Raw genomic sequence first — 11088 nt, forward strand, 5'->3', positions numbered from 1 at the left:
ATATCATTGGTTCCAAGCCCTGGATCTTGAGGAACCCTGTCCTGCAGAAAAAAATTTGAAACATGCAGGATAGTTTGCTGGTGAAGATTCTCAGTCATCCAGGTCATGATCAATCCAAAATAAATGTTAAAAATAAAATAACTGGAGTTGAAAATGTCTGGATTTATTACTCCAGATATTTTGAATTGAGAAAGCTTCCTGGACAAGAAACGTCTTCAGCTTCAGAAGAAAAGTCCAGTTGTTGTCCTCGAGGACCAGTGTTGCAAACCACTGGTCTACATCATACCCGCCTTGGCAACAACTGCTTGACATATGTTTAAAAGTGGAAATAGACAGATTTGTACCAGTTTTTTAATGATTCTTATTAATCCTCTGTGGTTTTTTAGACCAGGACATTGACCTCAGATGCTTTCTGTCAGGGGAGCGCTCCCCTGCAGGTGTCAGAACACAACTCAGATTGGAGGCACCTCCAGAAGCAAAGCTTGAGACGATTCTATTTSTAGCACAAAGATTTTTGATCATGTTCAAAACTCAAGCAACAAAAATGTGCACCAGTGTGACTCAGATGAAATTCAGAACCTTCACAAAACATTTGGAGACATTTTGAAGATTCCTTCCTGAATGCTGTTTGCCAGCAGGCGCAGTGAGACAGAAGCAGCTGATCAGCCATTGTGGTGAAAGATTCACCTGCCCAAACAATATCATATGTTAATTTAGGGAATTTTAGTTTACAAAATTACAATGTGACATTCTGCTTATATACGTATATTATATGTGAATTTATACAATTCTTTCATGTATTTCTCTTTCACAGAGCTTCATTTAGGTCTGCGGGTGAATCGGTTTAATTAAAGTCAAACTGGTCCACAAAATACAGATAACACCTAGAAAACCAACAGCTTGCTGAAAGTATCTGAGTTTCTCTTTTTTTACCCAACACCGTCTCCTGCCACAAAGTGGTGGACGTTAAAGTTTGGTGAACAGTTTGGTGAAGAGTCACCCAGGACAATATCCTCCTCAGAGCTCATTACTGCGGCGCTGGGAGCAGACGCCACGAGGCATCATTTTTAGTCATCTTTATTTAACCGTGGAACAGTGAGTCCTCTTAGCCCACCATTAGTTTGGCTGTGCTGCAACATAACATATCGCAGCACTAGAATCCAAAACGACTCTCGTTAATTCCTTTAAAAGCTGCTAACCCAGCACGTGAGCCATAAGAGGGATTTATTGTCCTGTTTTTATTTTCTCTCTTTCTGCCTCTGTGGGATGATGCTTATGGATTTTATTTTCCTGTTTACAGTTAAATCTAAATGATTTAAACATTCATAGTAAAGAAAAACTCTTCATAAGACTTGTTCTGTCAGGTGTTTAAAAAACTTATTTAGAAGGTGCATTAGAAGAAATGCATTGTATGCTGCACACAAAGGCACATTTTGGAGTGTGCAAAAATAGCAGCTATCGCTTGCAATTTACAAAAACTTGTGTCTAAATTGCTCATGAGTAGGATGAACGCTTATGTGTGCAGATTACAGTTTACAGCACATTAATAAGAAAACAATTTCAGCAGAAAGCYTCAGTGTTTCTTATTTTGTACGGTGTTTGAATTCTGTAATGCTAGTTGCGTTTTGAACATCTCTCCTTGTCAACACGACCCCACGGCAAGGGCTCTGAGCCCCCCCTCCCCGCCGCGCCCACACGTCAACCTGGTGAGAGAAGCACAAAGATAAACACTGTAATGCAACATGTGAGCAACTAAAAGCCTCACACCCACAAAGAAACAGCCACCATTAAAACCTCTGAAGACCACCCTCCTTTCAGGGCTCGTCTTTTGATGACTTTGATGTGTCCGTGGGTCCCACACCACTAATGTCTACTGTAATTCAGCAGCAAATCGGGCCAAACACTCGCCTTGCTAATGGGAAGACAGGGTGTTGGGGCTGAGCTGTCAGAAGCTGAGTCTCGCATTATTTTTTTTACACGCACACAAACATACCACCTGCTGCTCCTACACCATCAGCACCATGAAAGCACCCCTGCAGTCAACCATTTACATAAGCAGAATCTGTAAGTAGGGCATATACACAACGTTAAACATCGGGGCTCCAAAGAGCGGCCCATGGGCCAAGGACAGACCCCTGGGGCATTTAGTGAAGCCTGCGGGCGTTTTTGCGTAAATATGCCYGTTTTAATCTACAGCTCGTAGCACGGAGTGTAGGATCAGAGCTGCCACTCAACTTCTCTCTGATCACATCAACTCACATAAAGCAGACTTGAAAAAACTTCTTTGTGAATAAAGCTGGAGTCAGAAATGTAGTTGTAGTCTCGCTGATGAGTAAAGCACAATCGATAAGCATAAAAAATATTTAGAGTCACTCTTAAATTTTAAAACCAAGCATTCCATGAAGSCTTACACGTGATGAGACAATCTTATCTTCAGGAACAAAGGTGTGGCCATTTTGTTCAAACTTTAAATACAAACAGAGGAAAAGTGTTTATGTTCATTACTTAAAGTAGACAAATCAGCTTTAAATCCTTGTTTTTCACATTTAAACCATTCTGTTGGATCCATATAAAATGGAACTGCAATGCTTTGGTCTGAATTCCTCTTTATTGTAATTTCACAAGCCCCGCCCCTTTTCTGAGACATGTCTCGAGCGACTCGTTTCGAGGCTGTCTCTTAAAATCCAAACGAGGCTCTCARAASCCCGCCCCCTCCAGCTTTCAGACCGGTTCATTTCAGTTTGATGGARGGGTTTACGACTATATAGCTGCGCAGAAATGTTTAATTTACAAATGAATTGAAAGATGTCAAGTGAAGACTTGCTCATCCATCCTTACATGTTGGAGCCAGAGTCTGACCCAGAACCAGAGGAGAGTAATGACCACCAGATTGTAGTTGGTCTGTCCAGATCTTGGCAGTTCTGTCATGAATAATTTGCAGTAATAATTCAGAAAACATCATAGAAAGTAAAGGAAAACTGATTTAAAATTAAAGGAAACATCTGACCTAAACAGAATATGAGGATATCTATGCAGCACCATGAGAGACTAAATCCAACTTTTCTGCTCCTAGRGACTCCAAGTACAGAACAAAATGCATTTAACGTTTAAAACTGCTTAAAGTATAAATGTAAAAGTAATGTAAAGAGGGATAAAAAGCCATTAAAGACAAAAGCTTAGCTGTGTCACTGGAGTCTATAGTGCACAACCCCACCTCTCCAATGAACTTATTCTGAAGGCCATAATGACTATATTATATATTAAAATGTTCATGTTGGAATATTTGGGATCCAGCAGTCTACCTGTTTCAGCTGCTCTGCCACACTCACCGTCATGATATATGTTAAAGTTAAGCTCATTTTCATTTATTATAATGAGACTTCAGCTGCTACCACACCAACCTTCAGCTCAGTCGCTGTAGAAGTGACTCAATTTTAGTGTATTTTTGTGTGTTTTTGGCAAATTTAAACTGTGCGTTTGTCTGCTGTGTACATCCTCCTCCTCCTGTACTCCTCCCAGCCTGACAGCCAAAACAAATGCAGCCGGAGGCAGCAGCTCTTTTAATGCGTTTGATTCCAGACTGTTGTGACCCTAAGTGATGGAGAGCACCACCAGTCTGCTTGACACTAACAATGTTAACAGTGAGGAGAGTTCAGTCTGCAGCACTCCAACTCTCAGTGCCTCCCTCACTTCTCAGGGTAAGACCCMCCACCACCACCCCCACCATGCCGAGGAGGGGGCAGGGTTTGAAGCCAGCTGCCTCCGAACCGATAACTGAGTTCTCCTCCTCGCTGCTCCTTCGCCTCCTCGTGATGTTGTTGCACACCAGCAGAAAGTCTTTAGTGCTTCTTTTTTCTCTTGGTCACCTCTCTGCTTACTTTTTTATTTTCTATTAGACGACATGATAGTTTTGCCTCAGTTCACCTGGAACTGAACAGATCGCTTCCAAAATACTTCCTCTTCTCAGAATTCTGAGAAAAATGTCAGGATTTTCAGTGTCAAGTCAGAGTTTTGAATTTAATCTCAGAATTCTGACTTTTTTTCCTCAGAAATCTGAGATTGAAGTCAGAATTCTGAGAAATAAATCAGATTTAATTATTTTCCCAGTGGCCCTAATCGTATCTTGTACTCCCTCCCCCACCTTCTCCCCTATAGGTTAATTATCACTGCTCTTTGTCTTTGTTAGTTGGCAAATAAATGTTTTCCTTCAAAAGCCGAACAGCCTGCAGGCTCGTCAGGAGAATGAGACGTTTATATTCTGGCTGAAAAAGTAACCAAAATTTCCAAGCAGGTTTTTCATTTTTTTATTTAATTTAATTTTATTTTATTTAAAACAAGGTCAATCCCTCAATTATATCCTCCCTTTATCCTGTTCAGGGTCAGGGGATGCTGGAGTACATCTCCGCTTCAACCAGAGGCTGCAAGTCCATCACATAAAGTCTGCATAAATACATGCTTTTATTCCTCTTGCCTGTTTAGGGTTTTCACTGAAAATGGATGCCTCATCATATTAATATCAAAGTTACATTCAGACTTGTTAACAAGTAAAACTAAGGGTTTTGTATTAAGGCAGGAGGATGACCTATTGCTCTGTCTCAATGATAAAGTTATTATATTTACCACAAGGTCATTTTACTGATATTATTTCTTTTGCTTTTCAGGTATTTTGTAGCTTTTATGTGGGTAAAAAATAATAATGAAAGCCTTCAATACCCTCTTATAACACTGGCATTCATAATTATCAATTCATTGTTTTATTCAAGGAACAAGGACAGCTAATGAAAGGGAGCTTTTAAAGAAATTCTGAAAAAAAAGGGCCATAAATATATTTCAAAATAACAAATCCGTGGTCTCGTCACAGGTACGAGTTCAGAAAAGAGAAGCAGCAAAACATAAAAGGAAAAACATAAAAAAAAATCCTGACTCAAGATCACAGGCAGTGTCCATCAGAGGTGCAGCACCTACATTAGGAAGACAAGCGCCGACATCCATCAGCAGGCCACAGCATTGTGCTGTAATGGCTCCTCTGTAGCATCTGAATGGATTCACCAATGTCACACCAAGAGCATTAAAGAATTAAAATGTTGGGTTTGAAAATGTTCCCTGACAAAAGAATTTCTCCTGAACAGTCATGTCACGTTTAGTGATGACAAAGTGACAGAAATGTTAGAAAATGGGCCTAAAAAATGCAGAAGCCTCGACGACTAACCAGCAGTAAGAGGAGCTTTATGATTTATTAGTTTTTGCCTAAGTAAAATAGATCTCTCTATCTGAAATCTATTTAAAGGATAGCTCAGATCTTTTGATGTGAAGTTTTTGTTGTAAATAACTCTTTGTTAGACCAGAGTTTGGAGGGGGAAAAAAGTTTAATTTTAGTCACATCATTTAAAAAAATAAGTCTGAAAAGTTTCAGGTTCATGCAAATGCTGTTTTATCCTACGTTTTACTCGTTTCCCTGMTCCAACACAACTAATTCAGTGATTGAATGACCTCTTCAAGTTCTGCAGAAGCCTGGTAATCCTGCATTTATTTAAACCAGGTGTGTTGGAGCAGAGAAACAAGTAAAACATGTAAGAAAGTGGCCCTGTGCTGGAAGAAATATGATTTAATTTGTTTAAAGGGTCTTCTTTGTCTTGAAAATGTATGTGAGGAGAATTTTTTTTCCCAACTGAGACTAAATAAAGTTCAAATAAATCATCCCTGCYCCATGCAAAAGTGCACAACATTCAAAATATTGGTTATTTCTAGCACRATAAATTAATTATTTCTACCAAATTTCATTGTTAGAAGTGTTATAAAGATTAACAAATAGGTAAAAATCCACCCAGAGGTCATGATCCACCTATAAACTGTATGAGGGATGGAATATAAACAGACCAGGAGCTCCTTCTTCACCTTTACAGACCAGAGCAACATCCTCATTATTGCAGATCAGGCACGTGTCATCCTTTCATCCTATTCCACCTGTTTCCTGCTAGGAAACTTGTCAAAAGGATGAAAAATTTAAGAGTTGAATCTAGTAAACAACTATTGAGATAAAAGTCTCCAAAAAAGCATTTGCATGAACATCTGTTTTCAGAAGGCAGCCATCTGTATAATACATTAATTTGTTAGAAATTAAACTTTATGTCGCTAAACTGAAGTTTTTGTTCATGAGCTTTCCACAGAACCCCACTTGGAAAACTCTGAAATCTCCCTTTAAGTAAACTTTTTGCATTCTTTATTGTTTTCCCCCCTCCATGTCTCATTAATCACTGGGAGCCGAGGCGTGTTTGTCTGGGTTCACATTGTTTGGCGTGATTACAGACACATCCGTGGCGTTTCTTCTTATCTGATTCTCACGTCGTGTGCCTCGTCTTCAGCGGGAACGATTCCTGTTGGGCGGCGTCTCGGAGCTTCCCGCCGTCCCGCTTCGTTCATTCGGGGCAGAAACACTGATTCATAAGCCTCATCAGTAAACAAGGCCTGATGACTCAGCGGGAGGAAAAACCCATTCCGCCTGTCACATCTGAAAGTCAATGAGCTCCAGCATTCTTTGATACATCGCACCAGCTAGCCACAAGTAAGTGGGACTGTAGGCGCCMGTCTTCCTTTAAATTATGTTTGTAACCTTCGCTTATTTTTTTTTATAACGAGATGTTGACACCGATGATCCCGAACATCTGCTGGACCCTCAAAGTCCACGATGGGATAAAACGAATTAGACGGCGCCCGCCCCCGAGCTGGAGTTTGTTGGCTCTTAAGCATGTGTGAAACTCATCAGTTCAGGCTTCATCTGCCAACCGACTTCCCCCACCGGATCGTTTCTACCCACCTTTGTCTACAAATTGGTCTGAACAACCTTCCACGTCGTCAAGGTTGCCTTTAAAGATCCACGCGCCGCTGATGGATTAAAAACATTCTGAACTTTGGCGGAGTTTTGAATACTGATCCGTGTTTCCTGAAGGCATTTTTGCAATTTTAAATTAGCTTCAGGCAGAGTTGTGTGAGTCTGCACATTCCTCTCGGCTCTTTATTTGAATTACTGCATTTACTTTTGTTAACATGCATCAGGTGGATTATTCTCTGAAACTATCGGCTTTGAATTCGGCGTCAACTCTGAACATTCGCTGCCCTCAAGAAAAACTACTTTTAGATCATAAACAACATCTGTAACCTTAAGGGAGATGATAACGGCTGAAAAGAAATAAAAGTTGTGAAATAATCATTTTAAAATTTAGCTGGTTTCATAATAAAAACAAAATGTTAGGTGACTATTTATAACTAAATATCATTTCCCATCTGGAATGTGGACAAAAACATTTTTATTTCGTTGYGCACAATTATTACCCATTAAATTTTAGTATTTCTGAAAAAATAAAATGCATAAAATCAATAAAACTGACTCATCTCTAGGGGTTGTTAGAACTTTTTATGACACCAGCACGTGAATCGGAGGTCATATGGTTTTTGTACTGKTTTTTTTTCTTTTTTTCCAGTAATTTTTGGTCAACCATATCCCGAAAACAGCTGCATCGATCAACATGAAATTTGGCAGGAATGTAGATGTGTCTGACCTACACTGCTCCAGCCAACAGTTTTACGATAGACCCCATATTTGAGGAGGGGGCTCCATCTGAAAAGCAGTTGCCTGGAGTTACAAAAATGCTTATAACTCAAACACTATTCAACGTAGGAGATTCAATTTTTTTTGTTTGTTTTTTTATTCAGCTCCGATGAAGGGCTATCCATCGGGCACACCGAGCCCCACCCCCTCGGACCTCCACCCAAAACAACAAATCTATTCTGGTGCATTGTTGCTTTGCTTACATGAGGTCAAAAATGCTATCGCTATGAATCTAATTGAAATTACTTTACCATAAAACAAGTATTTCGGACAGAGCAGGATTTATTTATGTTTATTTTATTTTGTTTAACTTTTATTTTAGTTTGCTTAAAAGACAAACTGCTTTAAAMAAAATTTTGAGGATGGTTTTATTTTTTTTTTTTTTTGTCTAAAACAAACCAATTTGGGGAAAACGTTTTTTACTCAAAATAAACCAAACAAAAATGGACTCTGGAGACGATGGAGGGAAACCAAAAGATTTTCAGAAAATCTGAGCTTGTCTCCTTTTCAAACAGCGATTTGTTAACTCATCATGATCAACTGTCTAAAATGAAATACTTTAGATTTCCCCCTTTTTCTCTCCTCGCCTCCTCTCCTCTCACCCGCCGAGTCAGGGGTTTCACTCTTGGTTAAGTTTGGATGAAACCAGTTGGTTTATTTTAAAATAGGTCTTCTCACAGCGTGGGTTTACCACATGTTTGAAAAATCCACTTTGTAGCACAGCGAAGTGATCTCTCACACGCCATCATGCAGGAATGAAAAAAGAACTCATGCTGGAATCCRCGGCTTTGATAGGAGTGATGGATGTCACGGAGAACGTACAGTTCATTTCCATACGAACGGCGAAATGACTTTCAGTTTGTGGCAGAGAAACAGTTGGGGTAATTATCTGCAGCATGTTGGTGTGAATCACAGTTTTTTCTGTTAACCGTTGTGTGTGTGAAGAGAAAATTATTCACAATTCAGTACTTAGGCTTCCAAACTAAGTTTTTTTTTTCTAAAAGAAGAATGACTTCATTTTTAGATATGAGTTTCAAATGCAGCTTTGCATCTTAAGATGAAATCACAGTCAGATGGATTTCTTTTAGGTCRAAAACAGAGAATTCATCTTTAACCTAATGTAAAAATATATAAGATGATGTTGTATTTATTGATGTTGTTTATGCTGTTTGCAAAAGGAATTAACATTTTTTTGACAGAATGTATGTTGTTGCTGACTTCCATACCAGAAATATAATCTAAGATCTTTTTTCTGTTGTTGTTGGTAAGAAACGACAGACTTGTAGCCATTTTGGTTTGATCTTGAGGAGAATCTGTTAGTGCCCATGTGTCAAATACAAGGCCCGCAGGCCAAATGCGGCCCACAGGTGACTTCCATCAGTTTTTTTGTTTGTTTTTATGCCGAATTTTTAAATAGTTTTGATATCAACATTGAACTTTAAATCTATGATTTTATGCAACAAAACAAACACATATAAAAGGTGAAAGATAATATTTGTCCTGCCCCTGAGCTGTTGGCTTTAACTGTAGCCCCCTGAGCAATTTAGCTGAGTATCCCTGACTACAAACTACATCTCCCATAATGCATATATTRATTRTGCATGGGAATTCTCTGTCAGAAAGTGGGAGAGTTCAGAATTCAAGACTTAGCACAACTTAACAGTGAGTAAAACTCTTACTTTTAATAATATTTCTGTATTATTTATTTCACATTTAGTCAGTTGTACACATAGTACTTTTCAGTGTTTAAAAGAGGACGTATTAAAACACTGTTTCTATGCAGGAAATACCACATAGAGCTCAGTTATTGTTTGTTAGCGGGGCTCAGTCTTAGCAACAAGATGAGGAAAATGACAATTTCTGTTTAGTTGAAGTTACTATGAGATGTTGAAGTTAATTATAACTGAACCTTTGACCATAGCACAGATGTGGCCCTCAGTCAAAATGAATTTGACACCCCTCTGTTAGTGCTGGAATATGTTTTGAAAATGCTACTGAAACACCAAATTTTAACTTAATAAAAAATGTTTTTGTGTTGGTTAATTTTGCTGAACTGTAACAACCATCTTGATTTTTTTTTTTGTTTATTCATTTAATTCAAAAAACAAAACAAATTCACATACAAAAAAGAAAAAAACAGATCAAATTAAATGAAAGGTAGCAGAATTTAGTTGATTTCAAAAGCTTTTCAGTTTTAGATGCGCAGCCAGTACTTTGAGAGTTTTGTTGAAATTTGTACGGTGTTTTAGGAAATATTTTGCTAACAGACAAGCTGAATTGACTCCAACAGGTACTGCTAAACKTTTAAACACAGATCAGTTATTTACAGCATCACTTAGCGATCAATCTCAGCAGCGACTGAATCAAACTTTAGCACAACAGCTGATTAATTCAGACATTTTTTTGTTTGCTGTAATTGCTTTGCTGTGGCGGCCATGTTGGATAAGATTAATGCTAACACTTAAAGTAGACAAATGATGTTTTTAAATCCTTTCTTTTCATATTTAAACCATTCAGTTGGAACAACAATGCTTTGGTTTGAATTACTCCGTATTTTAAAATAAAAATATCTTTCCATATTTATTTTTGACATTCCTGCATTACCTGTATTTTTCCATTTCATTGACTTTCCTCTCCTCCCTCTGCCCGTACACATTTCCTCTCCTCACCTTATTTCATTAAAGTGTGGACTGGCTTTCCTCCTTATCAACAGCCACAAATTACTTATTTTTTTCCCAGGACCTTTTAACAATCCCAACAGGTTTTTCAGCCCATTCCCAAGCAATCAGAGCAGCATGGGAGGTCTCTAACCAAGCAGCGCCGCCGGCAGCTTCATATCAATGCAGCCCGGTCAATTCGACGGGGAAAATGTCACTTTGATACCTCCCACTGGTCACCGTCGGGGTGGGGAGTCTAACCAGGCTAATGAAGTGAAAAGGGAAAAGCTGTGAGGAAAATGGTCAAAATCTATCTGCTCAATAACCCTTTTTAATGTCGCTCATTTATTTTTGTGTGTGTGTTTTAATTTCCACCTTCTGTTTTTGTGCCATTAGAGCCATCAAAAACTTTAATTTTTTTGTTTTTTGTTTCATCTCTCAGAGAAGACAGAGAGCAGAAGGAGTGCTTGCTGCATAATGACGGCACAACACCGGCACTCATTAGACGTCTAACAAGTCCAACAACCCTGCGCTCTCTGCTTTTTGTCGTTACATCATGTAGCAATGTAACGCCTGTGAGCAGACATAAAAGAGGAAATCACGATGAGATCTTTGATCATCTCTTGTTCTTATGAGATGAGATAATGTCGTCTTGCCGCCACGCYGTAACTGTATTTTACCCCCACCTCCGTTCAGCGAATTCATCACAAAGTCAGCGGCTGACCTTTAGCTCGCACACAGCGCAACACATGGCGAGCGGCTGATCGTACATCAGCTGGTGATAGTGTCGTTTCACAGTGACTTTATCTTCATGGCTTTTATTTC

At 38.9% G+C, this 11088-nt stretch overlaps 1 protein-coding gene across 8 annotated transcripts in view; it reads left to right on the forward strand.

The window, feature by feature from the left end:
* Positions 1-11088, forward strand: part of cadm1a (cell adhesion molecule 1a) — a 394751-nt gene that overhangs the window by 346396 nt on the left and 37267 nt on the right. The window lies entirely within an intron of this gene.

The sequence above is a fragment of the Austrofundulus limnaeus genome, unplaced genomic scaffold (genome assembly GCF_001266775.1).
Source record: "Austrofundulus limnaeus strain Quisiro unplaced genomic scaffold, Austrofundulus_limnaeus-1.0 Scaffold21, whole genome shotgun sequence".
Taxonomy (NCBI): Eukaryota; Metazoa; Chordata; class Actinopteri; order Cyprinodontiformes; family Rivulidae; genus Austrofundulus; species Austrofundulus limnaeus.